Source organism: Crocodylus porosus, unplaced genomic scaffold (assembly GCF_001723895.1).
Source record: "Crocodylus porosus isolate Cpor-Errol unplaced genomic scaffold, CroPor_comp1, whole genome shotgun sequence".
Classification (NCBI taxonomy): domain Eukaryota; kingdom Metazoa; phylum Chordata; order Crocodylia; family Crocodylidae; genus Crocodylus; species Crocodylus porosus.
This window is the reverse complement of record NW_017728886.1, coordinates 124895599-124916550: the sequence shown is the minus strand read 5'-3', so window position 1 is coordinate 124916550 and position 20952 is coordinate 124895599. Positions and strand designations below refer to the sequence as shown.

The 20952-nt window shown below is 42.0% G+C and overlaps 1 protein-coding gene across 6 annotated transcripts in view; it reads left to right on the top strand.

Moving 5' to 3' along the window:
• The window catches only part of CTNND2 (catenin delta 2), a 936097-nt gene that overhangs the window by 192441 nt on the left and 722704 nt on the right, over positions 1-20952 (top strand). Inside the window, exon 1 of one of the 6 annotated variants that reach the window (XM_019541643.1) lies at positions 431-745. The exons of the other annotated variants lie outside the window; for them this stretch is intronic. The gene's annotated coding sequence lies outside the window, so the exon portion shown is untranslated. Of the gene's footprint in view, positions 1-430; positions 746-20952 lie in introns of those variants that run through there. 6 annotated transcript variants of the gene reach the window in all.

Sequence of the window (20952 nt, the reverse complement as noted above, 5' to 3'; positions counted from 1 at the left end):
TATATATTGAAGAAAATTTATTTACTAAAAGCAAAAAAAACCCCCATATTTAAATTGAAGTCAGAATTTAATTTTGTTAGCAAACTCTGGATCTTGTTTATCAAAGTAGAAGTGTTTTTTAAATGTAAACTCTCCAGGATTTAAACTGCATTTGCTGTCTTTGAAATACAGCACAGCAAAGCCAAAAGACAGATTGAATTTATTTTACAATACGGTGGGATATTTGTGTTGAGATACAAATAGCTTAAGGGCCAGATACAAATTGAAAGAAAAAGGAAGAGAGATTAGAAAACTGTAGAATTTGTCAGCTAGGCTAGTGGGAGGGTCCTTTTGTGATGAAATGTTGCATAAATAATGCCAATGGGGGTCTAAATTCACTGTTGCCATGGAGACCTTTGTGCCTGACTGAACTCTATTCTTTTCTGTTTTAAGACTGCAACCACTGGGCTGGTAGTGGCTCTAATGAATATCATTTTGTGTTTTATTTTACTGTAAAAGCTGGAACGCTGAAACCAAAAAGAGAACAGCGCCGTTTGGGGTTTCCTGAGTGTTCGGATGGTCTACAGAATTCTCCATTTAAAATCTTTGAAGTTTCTTTTTATCAGTGATGAAGGGAAAAATATCTAGACCTGCTTGAACTACTGCTTTGGAAAGGAGGGAATAATCTCTCTCCTCAGCTCTGTTGGGGAGACTTCTTGTTTTCTTAAGGATTAAGGAAGAATAATTTTCAAAGTGTAAAATCAAGGTAAAAAGTTAAAAATAAATCAGTTTGGGTGTTATTTAATTTAGTATGAACTCTGCTCCTTTGTCAGGCTTGTTTAAAGTTTAGTGAACTGTTTTTGTTTTGGTCTTGTGTTTTTTTTCTGAAATTGATATTGATTTAATGTGTTTTGAAATTTTTTTCCCCCCCCGAAAACAACAAAAATCCAGCCCTACAGTCATTGCTAAATGTCCACTGGTAATGGCTTTTTGGTGTTCTTTATAAAACTGGATACAAAACAAGGTTTTCAAACTTTAATAAGCAAAAACATTTATTGTGAGTGCCAGTTGTCTTGATAAGTCCAACTTCATTGAAATGGTGTGTAACTAACTGAGGTTTAGCTAGCTTTTTCAACTACTTTCGGGAAGCAGAGGGTAAAAGTAGGCAGAAAAAACTGTGACATTTAAGTTACATAAAGTCCTATAAGTAAATGTTATTTTTCTAGTAAAGTTAACTTGGTGCCTAGAATGTGTTTTGTCCTAAAAGAGTAAATAGCAATAGCAGTTTCTTTGACTGTGGTTTTCTTTGTTTCAGATGGTCTAAAGTGAAGTTCCAAGGAAATCAGTTTATGAACATAGAAATCAGATAATTTAAGTGAATAGCTCATTTGCAAAATACCTTTTTCATAACTGAATATTTTGAGCTACAAACCTGTTGCTTTATACGTTTTCCCTAGAAAAACCTTTGTTCTAAATTACTGCTTTATACTGTACTGATGTATGTGTTCCTGGTTCTGAGTCCATACAGGTGGCAATGAGATAGATACGTTCCCTCCTATAACTATCTATGTCCCTTAAGATGCTAGTGTCACAGATTAGAATTTTATTCAGTAAACTTCAGCTAACATGAATGTTGTTATAGAAGTTTAGTGACATCAATGCATGATTGTAATCTAGGTTTTACATATACTGTTACAATCATAGGAAAATATGAATGACTTCTCACTAGGTTAAATAAACTAACTTATTATGAATCTTTACATCTATTATGGTAATTAGTCTTATTAAAAAAATTCTAGCGCCCTTTGTTTTCAAGTTTTGCGTGGAAACTCATGGGTGGACTTCTTAAGGGGAAACTTTTATTTAATGGAAGAAGGCTGACTTCAAATTAAATTCTGAAGATGCAAACCAAAACAGCACACATTCTTGTACACCCTGCACATTATATTTAGTCAAAAGTTAAGGTTGCAAAGACGGTAACGTGTCCTTCACTGAAAAGCTATCAAGTTCTTTCTGACTGAACACACTTCAGGAAGGCATTAACATATAATTTATAGTATATACAACCATCTTTGTTAGATTTCAGTTATGAGTTTAAACTGTAGAAAATGTCTATAACAAACCATCGTAACTCTTCAATTTATTATTTTGGTTGGCTAATCTCAAGAGCAAAATATTTCTTAATTCATTCTAGTTTAGTTGTTGAATTTTATGCTAAGTGTTAAAAATGTGTTCCACAGTATAAAAGAAATGTTAATTTGAGTGTTCCAGTTCTTAAAAGTGCAATAACATTATATTAGACCTGTTACGATACACGTTTTATGTGAAAGGTGTTTAATTTAATGCTTTATTGAGATTCTATATTTAGGTGTTGCCTAGTCAATTCAGACCTTTCTTAAATTTCCCTTCAGAACTACTGGCAAGTTTTATTTCCCCAACAAAGGGAGACATTAGTCAGGATTATAAAGAACATTGATAACTCCTTATGTGATATCTGTGGGTTATCAGAATGGATATGCTGAGGATGCCTCAGATTGTATATTGTAGAATGTAATATTAGTGTTTTTAAAACATGTCTGTCACCAAGGATTATTTCATCAAGTTTCTAATTGAAGCATGATATATTATTGTCAGTTTCTGAAATGAAACTCTCCAATGTTTCTATTAAAAGCAAAACAAAACAGTATAAAAGCCATATTTACTCTTGGTTATAAAAAACAGTCATGTAAATGAGGTGGTAGAGAAGGCATGTGAAATGTTTGGTGACAAAACAAGACATGGAGTTGCTTCAGTAGTTAAATATATTTTTCATTTCTGATTTTCTGAATCAGGTGTGGGAGTGGGGGAAGCAAATCAATGAGTGAGGTCACTCGCATGGTGTTATGCCAGGGGCTCTGTGTGTAACCTTAGTCAAACTGGAAAATAAATACTTCAAGAGGTTGAAGGTTGTTGATAGATTGCAAATACATTTATAAATTGAGGTACTTCATGGTTCTTTGCATGCATATCTATATGTATTCATGGCCTGATACAGACATTACACTTTTACCAGTATAAGGCATCAGAAACCGGAAGCCGGAACAGAAGTTTGGCGTACCTAGACTGGTTTAAAAATGGCGGAACCTGGTCTAAGATTTTCACCCTCCCCACACCCAACCAAAGGGCAAATGTATGTTTTGCCCTTCACTACCAATCTAAATTACACCTTTCACAGAAAACCACATAACTTAGATTGATTCCCCCTCAGCCTTTTGAACGTCTGTGCCTAGCCTCTTGCTACACATGATGGACTTAAGGGGTCAAATTCATCCCTGGTGTTAAACCAGGAATGATGTCAGCTCTGCATGTGTGAATTGGGTGTGGATTAATGGGTAAATCGGGATCACTTTGAAGTTCATGGCAAAAATAATGATCTAAGTTTATTTAATAATAAAGGGTCGCATTCTTTTCCGCCCCCTCAGGCTATAAGTGCTTCATTAGGTTATAAATTATTCAGAGTAGAGACTTTTTTCCCCTTAGCACAGTGGGGCCTTAATGCTGATTGTGTCTTCTGGGTGCTATGTATAAATATTAAATAAACAAATATCCCAGTACTTCTAAAAATGGTTAGCCCCTCCTGGGGATAATAGATATCTCTGAACAGAAGTGAATCCCTATCCAGGAGAGCATGTTTGTATGCTGCTACATACATGTGTGTCTGGGTGCCAGAGTGATCATGGAGACCCACGGATGTGATATGTTTTGAGCTGGGAGATTAAATTGATAGATAGATATCTATGGTGTTTTCTGCTAAGGCTGGGTGCTGTGGGAGAAGGGTGGTAGAGATTCTTTAATGTTTAATTTTTAAAGTGTTTGTAAGTAGGTAGATAGACAGAAAAATAAAGACTTTTTTTTCAGAAGTAGATGGATGTTAGGCATGCTCATATTGCCCCACAGAAGTGTAAGGGCTCCAAGGCTTCTACTAGCTGATCAGGAACCTTTTGTATTGTATCAGGGTTCTGATTGGATAAAATGTACTTCTCAAAACACCATTACATTCCACCCCCTCTGCATGTGCCCTGTGCACAACTGTGTGCACTCCACAGCAAGACGGACCTAATTGCAAACCAAAGGATCTTGATATTGTAATGTTCTTAAGCATCTTGAAATTTTGGTGACTTGCTATCACTGTGGATAAATGTGAGCTGGCAGCACGATGCCAGTAGGGCAAATAATACTCTGGCATGCATCAATCAATGCATCTCCAGCAAAACCAAGGAGGTGATTCTTTCACTCTACTCAGCACTGGTGAGACCACAACTGGAATACTGCATCCAGTTCTAAGCATCACACTTTAAGAGGACATGGACAAGCTTGAGAGAATTCAAAAAGAGCCACCCATATGATTGGAGTCTTACACGGCCATCTGTATGACGAAAGGCTGAGGGATCTGGGACTCTTCAGCCTCAAGGAAAGAAGGCTAAGAGGGGATCTGGTAGCAGCTTACTGCTACACTAGGGGAGTATATCAAGGGCTCAGTGAGCAACTGTTCACTGGGGCAACTGAGGGGAAAACTAGAAGTAATGGCCACAAACTCCTTTAAAATTGATTCAGGCTCAACATTTAGGAAAAACTTCTTCACAGTCAGGTGTCCAGACTGTGAAATAAGCTCCCTGTAGAGGTGGTGCAATCACCTACCCTACAAATCTTCAAGATGAGACTAGACAGTGATCTTGCCGGAGTCACCTGACCCATTATCTTTCCTGCTTGGTGCAGAAACTGGATCTGATGATCTTCCAAGGTCCCTACCAACCTTACAGTCTATGGATGCTTTCATTCAGTCAGTCAAACAGGCAAACCAAATTATGCAGAATATGAGTCCTGGTCTGAATTTTACTGTATAGCCCTTATTTTATACTATTGTCTTTTTAAATGTTTTTATTCTGCTGTAACATTTCATGTGGAAGCTGCAGAATTTAGTTTTAGAAATTGTCACAGGTAGTGACAGCTGGGGTCTTTGGCACCAGGAAAGGTGTGATTAGTCTTTACAGATTGTAGAATAAGCACATTAATTGGCTGTTTCTGCTAAAATTATCAGTACTGGAATTGGTAACATTTACATTGTTCTTGGGTTCAAACATTAAATAACCCTTTGTGATAACTAGGTCAGTTCAGGCTGTTGTTTCAGGTTGTCTGTGACTTGGGCAGATATAACTCCGTTGGTTTTAATTTGGTTCACATTTGGAGGGTTTCCTTTGTAGCTGTGAGAGTCAGAAGCTATTGTGTGAATGGAAACTTGAAATCTGACATACAGTTCTGTAGCCAAGGTTTGGTTCTGTGCCAGATTTGGAGGTTCTGAAATTGAGGCCTCCTCCTCGGATGACCGGAGGACGGTGTCAAGGCACCTGAAGCTAGAAGAAGATAATAGCTTTAATTGTGGGGCATGTGATTGCTCTTCTGTACCTGGTATTTCTCTGCTTTGCCTCTTATGCCCTGTGATTTAGCCCCAGCAATACCAACAAGAGGCAGCAACTGGAAGTGGACATTGGCCAGTTGGCACATAAGTGCAGTACACGACAAAGTCTAGTCAATGTAACTCCCTATGTGGCCTGTGGTCCCAAATAATTGCCCACCCCATGTCTAAAGTATAGAGTAGCTGCATTCTAACTGCATAGATTGCTTATACTGGTGGAGCATAGGTGACTTGGTTAGCAAACAGTTTGAGGAGCCATGATGGGAAGGTCTGTAATTGTTCACATTGGTACCTTTCTCTGTTTCTCATGTGTAAGTAGTGGTAATATCTACAGACCAGTGTGGTAAAAATAGCCCTTCTGTTTCCAGCTTACTGACATCTTGCACCACCACTTTTCCCAGTGAAACATCAGGCTTCTGGTCCCCTTGTACTTCCTGTGAAGTGTTACATGGCCTGGAAGAAATTGGGTCCTTTGATTTCTGGTGCTTCAGCTTGCAGGCTCATAAACTTGTTCTAATGCTTATGGAAGTGCCAAGGAGCTGTGCTAGATTTTAACCCACATACTTAGGAGAGACTAGTGTACTCAGGTACTAGTGAGACTAGTGTGCTCAGGTACTTGAAACTAGTGCAGGGGAAGAATCCTCTCTGTGAAGGCCTTTTCTTTCTCTAGGTAGTCTCATGTTGCTTGCTGCTGCCAGTGGTGGTAAGAAAGCCCCTAAAGCTTTACGTAAAGAATCAATGTTGTTATTGCTAGAACAGGATTAGATCCTAAAGTTAAGGGAGTTACTCTGCCTGGACAATTGCAAAACCAGAATCTGGTGACAGCTGACCTTTTATTAGTTGTACTATTAGGAGGACTAGTGGCTAAAATGCAGATAAAAATATAATAAAAATGAGATAGCAACGCATGCTTCTTGGGGTTTTGTCATTATTTTTAATGCTTTTTCCTCAGATTGCCCAAGTCCCTGTTACCAACTGGCCCAGTCCAGTGTGAACTCTCCATGACTTTCCTCACCCAGATTATAAAAACTGCTTATGGGTCTCATGTGCTCTCTTCTGCAAACTGACTATACATAAGTCATTCTGCTGAAAATGATTTAAAAAACAAAGAAAACCATTACATCTAGAGAAGAAAGTTGAGTTGTCTGAGATGGAAGACCCTTGCAAGAGTTTTAGCAAAAGGTGCCTCCAGTTCTATATCCCCTTACTCTGCACTACCCTAGATTTGGAATCAGTTCTCTTTTGGCTCCCCATTTGGATGCCTGGACTGGCTTTGGACCACCTTTCAGTGAGCTAGTGCTACAATTCAGAGATCATGCTTCTTTGGTGCTAGTGTATGATTGTTTTTGTGTCAGGAGCTAATTCTCTTTGTTGTACTTAAGTTGCAACTGAGGAAATTCCCTCCCCATCTACCTCTGTGCAACCACCTGATCAACAGTCCTTGGTCTGTACGGCCTATTTTATCTCAGACTGACATTCAAAATCATCAGCTGGGGAGTGCCCAGTAACTTTGGGCTATGACCCTTTAAAATAATTTCCCACCTGACTGCCATTCAGTCATATGGGAAAGACATGCAGCCTTCATCCTTCGGTACTGATCCCACTCACCATGTGGTTGGCTGGGAAAAGCCAGGCTGAATTGTGGAACCTTAATGTGGAATTCTGTGGTCATTGGAGAGGAGAATTTGTACCTACTGAACCAAAGAGGCTTTCTTGGGTGACTTGGCTCTGATGTTCTTTTGTGTCTCATCCAGTGGATGTAATGCAGTAAATTTTAAGGCCAGTCACAGCTGTGGTGAGGTGCAGTGGTAGTTCAACTGAGCTCAGTGAAGCTATCCTGATTTAAACCATCTATTTATATGTACATGCAGACCTATGGGGAAGAATTCACACATCACCATTTGCAGAAAAAAAAAATTGGTTTCCAGAATTTTTTTTTATTATGCCTTTGTTTGAAACAGGCATTCTTGATGTTTTTAAAGGGTGCTTTTTCCATCTGGAACAAAATTGTACAGCTGCAAATGTTGAAAATTAAGCCAATGGAGCCATATTCTGGAAAGATGAAACACCCATCTATTATGTCTACATATACTGCATTTGAAATCATTCAGTTAGGATGATGTGATTAAAAGCAGGGTGGGGAAGGAAGCAAGAACATTATTTTGCAGATAAACTATGCAAGCCTTGGGCTGTCATAAATAAATGTTAAAAGATGTTGACTAATTCTATAGCAACCTGTTGTCTCCTCTTAAATAATCATGAGAATTAACATCACATTGGAAGGACAAGTGCTGGAATATTTTATATGCTGGAGCCATTTTTTTCCCTCTATTTGAAAACATGCACAGACATGGAAAATCATTGTTGATAAATCATCTTGCTAATCAGTCACTAGGTGAATAGTGTGTTCTCCAAATTATTCAGTGAAGAAACATACATGTAGCATTTTAAGAAACACAGTAGTTTTATTTGACTATATTTTGTTCATATAATGAGAAGAATACCACACATGATTATTTACTGGGTAACCCCTACATTAATCATACTTTCCTTCTTCATGAATTTCTTCTGCTTCAGTTGATTTTGAGCATTTATGCTCTGGTACAGCCATGCTAGTAATTTACATCAGAATTATTATAGCTACTGAGAGAGAAATTGTATATTCACTACTCAAATATGAAATGAAATTGTAGTTGCCAGGGTAGGGAATTAGCTGCACCCATAGGATAATAAAGTATAGATTTCCCCTTTACTTTTCCTTCTTGGAGTTTAGATACAAGTATTTCCTACTGCCTACTTTTACAGGCAAATCAGGGCATTTCTCCAGCTTCCCATTTTCAGAAATGTCAACATTTTTCTGAGGTGCCAACAAATAGTGCATTTTTTTTTAAAAAAGCTATTAGTAAAATTGTATTTAATGGTTGAAGTCATTACTTTTATATATTAGTTTCCCAGATATGTCTATTTGTCTATCATAAATTAACAACTTGCTGCTTTTTAATATTATATCTTAAATCTAAGACATCAGTTAGTACTTCCCCCTTTTTTATGCTCATAAACTTATTCAGGTATTTCTGGTCACATTTTAAACAGTGCTATTGATATGAATTCTGAGTTTAGATGGGAGTCTTCACTAGGATGCTCATCTAACACTCACCGTGATGTTCATTACACAACATGTAAGTCTCTGAACAACGCTATCCCGAATACCTTTCCTAACAGCCTCAGTGGGTTTTTTCAGCATAATATAAAACCAGTAAATTTATATTAATAGACATAAACTAGAATAAAGAATCTGTAGCACATAAATGTGCTACTGTTATGGCATTTGTTATTAATAGTGTCTAGTAAGTTTGAATCGAAGAAACTGTAGTAAATCAGACATGAGTCCATATGAGCCATAGGGCCAATTTATTTTTGTGTAAAATGTATTAAAGGCATTGGAATATGCCATTAATTAACCTGACTTTTTGGTCTACCTGATGGTTGCCAACTAAAAGGATGACCTTAAATTTTTTGTGGGTAATCAAGGTCTAGATTGTAAATGAAAATGCTTACAGTTTTTGTGATACTTAACCTTAGATCAGGGTACCCCTTGGAAAATTCCGACTCTTAGTTTTCACTAATTTTTTAACTATGGAAAAATAATGGAGCAATTTTCTTGCAAAGAACTCAGAGTGACCACAACAGGTTAGAATCTTTTAATGCTAGGGCATAGCATTTTAGGATTGGGGGTATAAGTGGACATTGGAGACAACTGTGGAGAATAATAGAAGGGAAATGCAGGGTGGAGATCAGTTTATACTGGATGTGGTGACTCATGTTAGTGGTAGAGGTGATCTGTGAATGGACACTTGCTCCTGCAACTGTTTGAGATCTAAATTAATTGCTACAAAGAGTGGGCATTCAGTTCAATCCTTCATTTATATGCCTGTGGCTTGGGGGTGTAGGAACAGGGATCCATGCCACACCTGTACATTCTCCTGTCCCTGCAGTTCACCTTGTGCAGTGTTTGGCTCAGTGTTCTCAGCTATGAATTGCACTGGGCTTCAGATAGGTTTCACAGTGGGGGACGGTACCCATAGCTATCACATTTCCTACCATCCCATTTGTTTGTCAATTATGCCACTTCAGGATCAGCCAAGTTCAGCTGCGGATCAGGCACTGTCACTTTCTGTCCTGATGCTTTTTTCGTTACTCTCTCCTGTCACCCCATCATGTGGCAGTTTTCTACATGATGGTGTGATTGAGGTGCTGCCATTCTTTCAACAGATGCTTGTGTGTGCAGCTGCATGCTGTGATTCCTACAGGCTGCTCTGTGAATGCATCCAAGGGCAAAGCAGTGACTTTGACAAAATTTCTTTCTTCACAAAATTTTAAACAGGTTAGTCTGTAGGTGTTGAAAAACATTAGGAGTTGTGCATAGGGTTTTAATAGATTAACTTTAGGAGACAGGAACAATGTGGGACTACAGCTGTCTATAAAGAAAAATGCACATAATTTGCATTTCCCCAATAGGCATGTTTTTCTTGCCTCAACATATACCAACTACATTACATATATTTTTAAAGGATAGAAGTATATTTCTAAGCTGATTAACATTTTTCAAAGAATGCAAGACTGGAATACTTTCACTGAGACCCTATAGTGGATAGTCATGAAGTAGCTCTAACGCAGGGGTGGGCAATTATTTCAGGCGGAGGGCCGCTCGCTGAGTTTTGGCAAGCCATCGAGGGCTGCATGACAGGCAGCCAGGGGAAGATCAATATTAATTTTCTAAATTTTTTAGGGGCCCCGCAGGCCGGATAGAATGGCCTGGCGGGCTGCATTTTATTTGCCCCTGCTCTAACCTGACCCCCTTCCCCCAGTCTTCTCTATGGCTAGGGACTGACATTACACACAAACTGGTTTAAGTGATCAGAAACTGGTTTAAACCTGTAACAAAATAAGTTCAGTGCACATAAACCAGTTTCAAAATGCTGAAACCACTTTGAGATAAACCTGGTTGAATGTAGTATCATACTTAACTGATTTGGGTCAAACCAATTTATACAGTATTTGTCCCAGAGTCCTTCTTGCTTTAGGTTAAACCAGAATCCCCCAGCATCCCAGATGCTTTGCAGCCCTGGTCTGGACTGGGCTGCCTGTTCCAGACTGCAGCACTAGCCCCACCCCTCTGCTCCCTAGCCAGAGCTCCAGTGGAGACTGCAGGCACAGCAAGGTCTGCCTCCCTTCCCACCCCACTCGCTGCTCAAACAGGAATCTGCCCCCTCCCTCCCTCCCATCTCCCACAGCACACATCCCAGCCCTACAGACTAGCTGGCATGTGGTATGCTAGCTAGTGTTGAGAGCTGTCTGTCTGTGTCTCCAATTTCACTGGGACAGAACAAATGCAGACAGGATAGTGTCTGCTTAGGGCTTTTTGGAGCTGATTAGTAGGCTTATGTGAACCGGGCCCTGTTCGATGTGGATCACTGTCTCTGATTTGATTCAGCGAAATCCATAGTTTCATAGTAGCTAGGGTCAGGAGGGACCTGGACAGATCATCTAGCCTGACTCCCTGCCACAGACAGGAATGAATGCTGGGTTCGCAGGACCCCAGACAGGTGATTATCCAACCTCCTCTTGAATTTGCCCAAGATAGGGGCGAGGACCACTTCCCTGGGAAGTTGGTTCCAGAGTTTGGCCACCCTGACTGTAAAATATTGCCTTCTGATCTCTAACCTAAACCTATTCTCCATCAGCTTATTACCATTGTTCCTTGTCACCCCAGATGGTGCTGGGGAGAAAAGGGCTCTACCTATTTGCTGTTGATCTCCCCTGATGTGTTTGTAGGCAGCCACTAGGTCCCCCTCAGCCTCCTCTTGCTGAGGCTGAACAGGTTCAGGTCCCTCAGTCTCTCCTCATAGGGACTGTCCTGCTGCCCTCTCACCAAGTGGGTGGCCCTCCTCTGAACCCTCTCCAGGCTGGCCACATCCCTCTTGAAGTGCGGCACCCAGTACTGGATGCACTACCCCAACTGCGGCCTGACCAAAGTCACATAGAGGGGAAGCATCACCTGCTCAGACCAGCTTGAGATGCATCTTTGGATGCATGATAAGATATGGCTGGCCTTGCTGGCTGCGGTCTGGCATTGGCGGCTCATGTTCATCCTGGAGTCAGTTCAATTCAAAGATTGAATCAATTCAGGCTCAGACTTTTTGAATGTCTGTCCCTAGCCAAAGGAATTAGAGGGTCAGTTGGGATACTCATTTACTTCAAGGTTACTGGCTTCTGTCCTTGAGATGTCAGATACCCAGTTCAACTGTCCTGCTTTAATACCTGTACTTACCCTCCAAACATCTGCAGACCTTCACATGTGCTCCCATCAGATACTTTGCATTGTGAGCACAGTGTATAATTTAACACCTATGTGATCATATGACAGTTGAGATAAGAAATATGCATATTTTGTAAAGGAACTTCTTCTATTTAGGCATACCTGATTGTTTGAAAGCACATGAGTTACCAAGTGCTGGGAAAGCAGTACACATTTGTAGTCTTCCTCGAATCCTTCTCCTAAAAAGGTCTTTCCCCCTTGTTAAAGAGCCTTTGTCTTTTAAATTCAGTCTGCAATACTTTTTCCTCTTTCTCCTCCCTCCTCATTCTCCTTATATGCTGGCATTTTCCATGATGCTGCAGCTGGTGGAGAGTTATTAAAGTCAATGGCTTAGCCAGTAGCCCCACTGTCCCACAAGAACAGGGCTGTTCAGGGTTTCAGCAATGCAGAAGTTGTCTCTTTTCTGCCTCAGAATAGAAGTTTTAATTCTTGCAAATTATAACAGGTACAAATATCATTAGTAAAATTAGGTGGGATTTGTAATTGGTCATGCACATGTTCTCTCAAACTGTGGCATAGAATTATTTGCAAACCTGTTGTTCCACCCATAATTATTTTTTTCCCTGAGGATCTGGGGGGGTTTTGTTAAGTTTTGCATTGTGCCTCTAAGTCCAAAGGAAACTTGAAAAAATGACACTCATCAATGGATTAAAATGCTGACATTCCCACAGAATCTTTGCCTGTGTCTTCTGACCAACTTGGGAACCTTGGCACAGTGCAGCTTCAGGGCAGTGATATTTCAGTTAGCCATCTTGTACAGTCTCTAGTTCAAGATTTAGGTCATAGGCCAGTTGAGCTTAGTAACAGTGGTGTAAATCAATGCATTTCTATTTCTTTTTCCCCACTGAAAGGAAACAAAAAATGGTTTTAAAATTTGATTTGGCCCAAAATGCAGAAACATCTGCTGGATTCATAAACAGCTTGTTGGCTGAGTTCAGCACCAAGGGAGACAAATCAATCAACTCTTCCCTTTTCAACAGGTGTAACTGGAATTGGTGGAAACTGCACTACATAGGTTCAGGAGATGTGCTTATTATTAAGACCAGATCAAAACAGCATCAATCAAATATTGGAAAAGTGTGGGCAGATGTTAGGATTATTCCGCGTACAAGGATGCCTGTACTTGAATATGCTCTAATGCAGTTTATCATACTATTGCATTGTAGCTGGCTCTATTTCAGAATAGTGCTTTGCTGTAGGCTGCTGCTGTCTTACAATATAGTCCACCTGCTTGGGTGGGGAAATTGGGCAATGTCTTCATTGCAGATTTTCTGCATCTTTTATGATTCGTTTTAAGTCTTATTTTCCCCTCCCCAGTCTGATATGATTTCAGATCCAAGCTGGTCTGTAATGTGGTGAATTGCATTTTCCTTTGGGTTGCTGGCATCTAGTAGATGATTTTTGCTACAAGAACATGAAAATGGACGCTCCAGATATACACAGCCAAGCAACAGAGATGGCTAATAACTTGCTTTCACTCGTTACCTTTAAAATCTTGCCAATTGGCTTTGTTAAATGAATAACTTTACATCCATGCCTACAGTATCCTAGCATATACCAGGAGTATAGTGAATGCTGTAATTACTGAGATGGAATGTATTTGTTTGACAAACCTGGTAGATTTTAAAGGTGACCACTACTGGATGCATTCCCAAGGAAAATAATTATGAGAATGAATTTATTGGGTATTGTTGCTAAAGCCCATTTATGCATAAAATATTTAAACAGAAATAAAATTGGTAGTGAATCCAGCTATCCTGCAATCAAAAGGCCTTGTTGTTAGTATGCAAATGTGAATAGATTATTTCATGTCTTTTATCCACATTAGACCATCCTCTTTTCATTCCCACCACAGGAACTTTTTAAAATTCTGAATCATCACAGCTTGCAAATTTACATTCCGTGCTTTGTAAGGTTAATTCAAAAATGTATCAAACTGCAACTTTGAAGCTGATGCAAGCATTTAAAGAAAAGGGGTTTTATCTGTTGTTCATTTAATGCAGCATGAAATTAACATCTGAATCAAACACCAAATTTCAGTAAATAAGATCCAGTATCTATTATGAGACCTCATTATTCTGCGTACAGAGTAACATTTTTCAAAGTATAAATTTTGCTGCTTCTTAAGCAGCTCAAAACCTTTTTTAAATTCATTTTTCAACAGAGTTATGTGTTGTCAGTATTTGTAATTAGATAATTTACATACAGTGGTTGTCATTAAAAAGTTAGCATTTTAAGCAGTTACCACAACTGTAAGATATCAAAAGATTTGTCTTTCATGAATATCAGAATATAATTAAGGAGAAGTCATTGTGTCCCTTCTAGCTCCTGGTTTTACCTGAGTTTCTATGTGAGGGCTCTGGTTGTGGCTTAATTTTAAGCAGAGACTCACAGGTTAAATGACATGCTCACAAACAACTTTACATGCTATCTTGGGGCTGGCTCACACAGTGCACTGGTGCTACCTAAACATCTGGCCAGCTCCTCTGTCTGATCAAATAGGTAGTTAGAGCATGGAGTAGTATGCCCAGTAGACCCATTGTGCTATTTCTTGAGGTGGCTGAAAAATTGGGAATACAATAAATAATAGGATTAAAACTGTATCCCAGATGATGAGGTCAGCACTTCAGATTAGCCTATAAATGCTCAAACTAAATTCTATAATGACCTTGATACTTGTATGAACCAGACTACAGAAGTTTAGATTCCCATCTGCCAAAACCAAGATGCCAAATTTAGCAAGAAGACCAACTGATCATTTCCATGATTATGGTTTAGACTAATTTGCATAAGGCTTTTTTCTGTGATTGCATAGGCCACTTAAAGCGTGTGTGGCCTCCTGTTGGGAACTGATGATGCTATGGAGCACAGATGGGTTCCATGCAGGTATATGTTTCCCAGAAAACTGAAACTGGGAACTGCTCTGAAGTAGAGAGCTGGGATGCTGCTTAATGGGAGGATGATCTGTATATTAGAGCTCACACACATGAGAGTTCTCTCTTTTCCACAACATTGCTCTTTTTTCTTGGGAAAGAAAGAGCCCAGTGAAGAAAATAGATTTTCTTTTTTCCAAACCCGTCTGTATATATGGAGCAAGGTTGAAGCCTCTGATGCTTCTATAAAAAATTCTCCTTCCAACCACCTAGTCATTGGAGCAAAGTTCCCTTCCTACCTTTTTAGCCTTTATATTCAAGTGTGACTACTGAGGGGGAATGCTGTATTCTCCCTGATGGGCTCTGTTACAGGTCTTAGCCAGAGAGATCCATCTTGAGCTGTACAGTCCTGTCTTAAGATGTGCAGTGCTTAGTGAGTGCACTCAGAGCATCCGATGACATAATTTCTCTGAGCCTACATGCCAACAACTTTGCCCTGAGGAATAGCCACATAGTACCACAATCAGCACTGCGCATCCTCTGCCAAATGGCATGCATTAGAAAGTATAAGAAATGTTCCTCGTTGTATAACCTGGAAGCAGAAAAGCCACAAAGGTGAATATTGACTGAGAACCATAACTTGCCTGTCATGACTCTGCACTTAAGATCTCAGCTGTTCCACTTCTAGATTTTGTTGTGTGTGAATCCAGTTTTTCTCCACTGAAGTAAAAAATGTGTACTGATTCATTTGTTTTACTGTTCAGTATAATACTCAGATTCATAGATGTTAGGGTCAGAAGGGGCCTCAGTAGGTCATTGAGTCTGACCCCCTGCCCTAGGAAGGAAAGAGCGCTGGGGTCAGACAACCCCAGCTACTTGTTTCTCCAGTCTCCTCTTGAAGACCCCCAGCGCTGAGGAGAGCACCACCTCCGTTGGAAGCCCATTCCAGATTCTGAAAACCCTTACTGTGAAGTTCTTTCTAATGTCCAACCTCAATCTTCTATCTGTCAATTTGTGGCCGTTGTTCCTAGTTACTCCTAGTAAATAGAGCATCTCCTATTCCCTGCTGTGCTCCCCTGATTAATTTATAGGCAGCCACAAGATCACCTCTCTTGTAAAGTCTTAACAGATTCAGGTCCCTCAGTCTCTCCTCGTAGGGCCTTGCCTGCAGGCCTCTGACCATACAAGTGGCCTTCCTCTGAACCCTCTCAAGATTCAACACATCCCACTTGAAGTTTAGTGCCTGAAACTAGACACAGTACTCCAACTGCGGCCTAACAAGTGCTGCATAGAGGGGAAGCATCACCTCCCTGGACCTGTTCGTCGTGCATCTGCTAATGCATGATAAAGTGAGGTTAGCCTTGTTGATCACTTCATCACGTTGACAACTCATGGTCATCTTGGAGTCAACTATGACTCTTAAGATCCCTTTCCACTGCTGTGCTGCTAAGAAGGTCCTCCCCCAGCCTGTAAGGGTGTTGGTGGTTCTTTTTGCCCAGGTGCAGCACTTTGCACTTGTCTTTGTTGCTCTGCATCCTATTATGTTCTGCCCATTTTTCCCACCTGCCCAGATTTGCCTGGATTTGTTCCCTACCCTCTGATGTGTTAACATTGCCCCATAATTTGGTATCATCTGCGAACTTGGCCAGGGTACTCTACACGTCCTCGTCCAAGTCACTGATGAAGACATTGAATAGCACCAGTCCAAGGACTGAGCCTTGTGGGACTCCACTGCCTACATCTTTCCAGGTCAATATTGACCTGTCCACCACCACTCTGGGTGCGACTCCTAAGCCAATTTGCCACCCACCTGGCCATGTAATTATCTATATCACAGCCTGTCAGTTTATTTACTAGAACAGAATGAGATACTATATCAAATGCCTTCTTAAAGTCTAGGTAGATGACATCTACCTTGACTCCTGCGTTTAAGGATAGTTTCATGGTTGGTAGGGTCGGAAGGGACCTGAGCAGATCATCAAGTCTGACCCCCTGCCATGGCAGGAAAGAGTACAGGCATACCTCGGAGATATTGCGGGTTCGGTTCCAGACCACCGCAATAAAGTGAATGTCGCAATAAAGCGAGTCACACGAATTTTTTGGTTTCCCAGTGCATATAAAAGTTATGTTTACACTATACTGTAGTCTATGAAGTGTGCAATAGCAATATGTCTAAAAAACAATGTACATACCTTAATTAAAAAATACTTTATTGCTAAAAAATGCGAAGTGAGCAAATGCTGTTGGAAAAATGACGCCGATAGACTTGCTCAAGGCAGGGTTGCCACAAAACTTCAATTTGTAAAAAACCGCAATATCTGCGAAGCGCAATAAAGTGAAGCGCAATAAAACAAGGTATGCCTGTACTGGGGTCAAATGACCCCGGCAAGGTGTTCATCCAGCCTCCTCTTAAAGACCCCCAGGGTAGGAGCCAGCACTAGTTCCCTTGGAAGTTGGTTCCAGATCCTAGCTGCCCTGACAGTGAAGTAGTGCCTCCTGATGTCTAGCCTGAATCTACTGTCTGCCAGCTTGTGACCATTATTTCTAGTCACTCCTGGTAGTGCTTCGGGGGAACAGGGACTCCCCGAAGCCTGCTAGTCCCCCTTGACTAGTTTGTAATTGGCCACTAGATCCCCCCTCCCTCAGCCTTCTCTTGTGGAGGCTGAACAGGTTCAGGTCCTGTATCCTCCCCTCGTAGGGCCTGCCCTTCTGACCCCTGATCATGTGGGTGGCCCTCCTCTGGACCCTCTCCATGTTGTCCACATTCCTCCTAAAGTACGGCGCCCAGAACTGAACGCAGGACTCCAGCTCGGGCCTGACCACTGTTGCATAGAGGGGGAGTATCATTTCCTTGGACCTGCTTGAGATGCATCTGTGGATGCATGACAAGGTATGGTTGGCCTTCCTGACTCTGTCCTCTCACTGTCAGCCCATGTGCTTCTGGCATCAATAATGATTCTAAGATCCTTTTCTGCCTTTGCACTGACAAAAAGGGAGTTCTCCAGCCTGTAGGTATGCTGCTGGTTCTTCCTCCCAGGTGCAGTACCTTGTACTTGTCAGTGTTGAAACCCATCCTGTTCTCATCCACCCACTCCTGTAACCTGTCCAGGTCCAATTGCAGCCTATTCCTCCCTTCTAGCATGCCCACTTCTCTCCACATCTTAGTGTCATCTGTGAATTTGAACAGGGTACTTTTCACCCCCTCATCCAAGTCACTGAGGAAGATGTTGAACAGTGCAGGCCTGTTCCTTCCAGGTCGAATAAGACCCATCCACCACCACTCTCTGTGTGCGGCCCTCCAGCCAAGTAGTGACCCATCTGACTGTGTAGGGATTTTGTGATCTGGTCATAAAAAGAAACAAGGTTAGTCAGGCAGGATCTACCTGCAGTGAATCTGTGCTGATTTCCTTTCAGCCTTATTTCCCCTGCTGGGTTCCCACAAATGTTTATCCTTAATGATTTTTTCCAGAGTTTTCCCAAGGATAGAGGTGAGACTAACTGGCTTATAGTTTCCCTAATTCCTCCCTCCTCCCTTTCTTGAAAATAGGGACATTGGCCCCTTCCCGGTCTTCTGGGACCTGACCAAAGCACTATGAGTGCTTGAACAATCATGCCAATGGCTCTACTGTGACACTGGCCAATTTCTTCAGCACCCTTGGGTAAAGTTCATCCAGGCCCATTGATTTGAACACATCCAGCTCCTCCAAGTGCCCCTGCACTAAGTCCGCGCTAACAGTTGATGGGCTGGTGTCCCTCTTTTCCGTCTATGATCCAATTGGGATATTTGTCTTGGGCTGTGGCTAGGAATACAGATCCATTGAAGAGCTCAGCTTTGTCCCCCGTCTCTGCCACCAATTGCCCTAGTTTGTCCTGTAGGAGTCCTATGCTACCCTGCACCTTTGTTTTTGCTCCCTATATCCCTGCAGAAGGACTCTTTGTTGTCCTTAATTTTTGTTGCCAGCCTAAGTTCTAATCTTGCTTTGGCCCTTCTAACTGATTCCCTGCAAGTGCAAGCCAGGGAGATATACTCTTCCTTGGTAGCTTACCCCCTGTTTCCATAGCCTGTATACCTTGTTCTTTCCCTTTAGGTTTTCATGGACTTCCCTGTTCAGCCAAGAGGGCTTTTTAGCCCCTTTACTCCCTTTTATGCACAGTGGGATTGTCTCCTTCTGCACTCATAGGATCACTCCCTTGAAGAACAACCACCCTTCCTGGACCCCCATTTTGCCAATGCTCTTGAGCTTTAATGCCTCACTAACTAATCCCCTGAGTACACTGAAGTTTAGCCTTTCTGAAGTCTAGCACTTCAGCTCTGCTGGTTAGCTTACCCACCTTTCATCAGTTAGTGAATTCAATCAATTGATGATCACTGTTCTCTAGGTTACCTTGTACCTGCAGATTTCCCACTGTCATCCCATAGATTCATTACTGGGACTGTGCAATCTGAAATATATGGGCACTGAGGACAGACGGGGACTAGCCTTTCTTTTGGCCTTACATATACAGTTGTAGGTAGTGTAGGTACTGGGTGTTCCAAACTGACCACCTTTGGTTTGCAAGGAATTTGAAAGTAAAGGGTGGGAGGTGCCCTACAAAAGGGACTAACAAGCCACCTTGGATCACTATTTGGATAGTGCTAGTCAGGTATATTGGGCAGATTTTATATTTTTGGAACAGAATACTTGCTTGGATTGGAAGTGAATACTGAATAGAGACACATGAAGACACATGATCCTTCCAGCATTCAGTGTTTATTGATCCAAGCAGCTGGACCTCTTTGATGTATTCACAGAGGATGGCACTATATAAGTGTTCTTGGCTAGGGACAGACAGACATTATACACAAACTGGTTTAAGTGATCAGAAACTGGTTTAAACCTGTAACAATACAGACATTCATGCACATAACCAGTTTCAAAATGGCTGAAACCAGTTTGAAATGAACCTGGTTGAATGTAGTGTCAACCAGGTTCATCTTGAATTGATGGATGAACCAGTTTTTGTAATGCTCCTGGTTTAACTTAAACCAAAGTCCCCCCAGCATACTGGCATGTTCTCTGGGCAGGGCTCTCTGTTCCAACCCAGCAGGGCTGTCCCTGCCCCTCTGCTCCCCAGGTGAGCAGGGACAGGCAAGGGCAAGGGTCTGGAGGGGTTTAATTGCCCCCTCCCTGTCCCATCAGCAGGGACCTGAGCTGGGTCTGCTAGGTGCTTCCCACTCACTGCTGCAGCAGCTAGCCAGCATGGCCCCTGCGGCAGAGTGGGCAGTGAGGGGGTTATTTCCCCCTCTGCCCAACTGTCCCAGGGGGACTGCACCCTGGTCTGCTTGCCGTGACCGCCACTGCCGCACTCGCTCCCTGCTTGTGGCAAGCGGTGGAATAAGCCCCCTCCGGTGGATGCCAGAGGGAGGAGGCATAATCTCTGTCCCTGCCCCCTGCCTAAGGGGCCCTGCTGGCCAGTGTCTGGCCACGCCCCCTCCCAGCTGCTGCAGTGGCAAGGGGGCAGGGCTCTTGATGGGGGCAGCAGCCCCTGTCACAGTGTTGGGGAGCAATAGCTCCTGTCCACCAGAGGAGCCCTGCTGCAAGGTAGGCAGGGCTGTGGCAGATTCCATGAAGCAGCACCAGGGCTTAGAGGGGACCAGAGCCTTCTCTGCTGCACTGCCAGAAGGTAGAGGGTCCCGGGGAAGGTTTAGAAAAGTTTATTAAAGAGACCATCCTTAATGGACTGGCAGATGCCAACATCCTGAGGGATAGCCACCATGGGTTTGTTGTGGGTAGGTCGGTCTTGAGCAATCTCATTTCCTTCTACGACCAGGTGACCTATCACCTGGACAAGGGAGATGAGATTGATGTCATTTATCTTGACTTCAAAAAAGCCTTCGATCTGGTATCCCATGATCACCTCTTGGCCAGACTGGCCAGTTGCGGCCTTGGGTACACCATGATCCATGGCTGGAAAATTGGCTCCGTGGTCAGACCCAGAGGATAGTAATTGATGGAAGTCACTCATCATGGTGTCCTGTGACCAGTAGGGTCCCCAGGGCTCTGTCCTTGGACCCATATGTTCAACAACTTCATTAATGATGTGGACATTGGAGTCAGGAGCAGACTGGCCAAGTTTGCTGATGACACCAAACTTCAGGGTAAAGCATCCACACCAGAAGACAGGAGAGTGCACAATTGCACATATTGTGTCTCGCCAGAAGACAGGCGGGTTTCACCAGAAGACAGGCGGGTGATCCAGGCTGACCTGGAAAGGCTCAGCAAATGGGC